Source organism: Brassica oleracea, chromosome C9, assembly GCF_000695525.1.
Source record: "Brassica oleracea var. oleracea cultivar TO1000 chromosome C9, BOL, whole genome shotgun sequence".
NCBI classification, from domain to species: domain Eukaryota; kingdom Viridiplantae; phylum Streptophyta; class Magnoliopsida; order Brassicales; family Brassicaceae; genus Brassica; species Brassica oleracea.
The window spans coordinates 27,548,735-27,548,967 of NC_027756.1; positions in this window are offsets into that span (position 1 = coordinate 27,548,735).

Sequence of the window (233 nt, forward strand, 5' to 3'; positions counted from 1 at the left end):
CGGTATACTCCTGGTTTGATGACTTCGACTATCTTGTATGGTCCTTCCCAGTTGGCTCCAAGATTGCCGGCTTTCCATTCCATAGGGTTTTCGAAGACCTTTCTTAAGACAAGATTGCCCATTTCGAGGGGACGTGATTTGACCTTTTTGTTGTAGTAGCTCTCGATTTGATGCTGGTAATTCTGGATACGGAGTAGTGCTTGGTCGCGCTTTTCCTCGATGTCGTCGAGTGC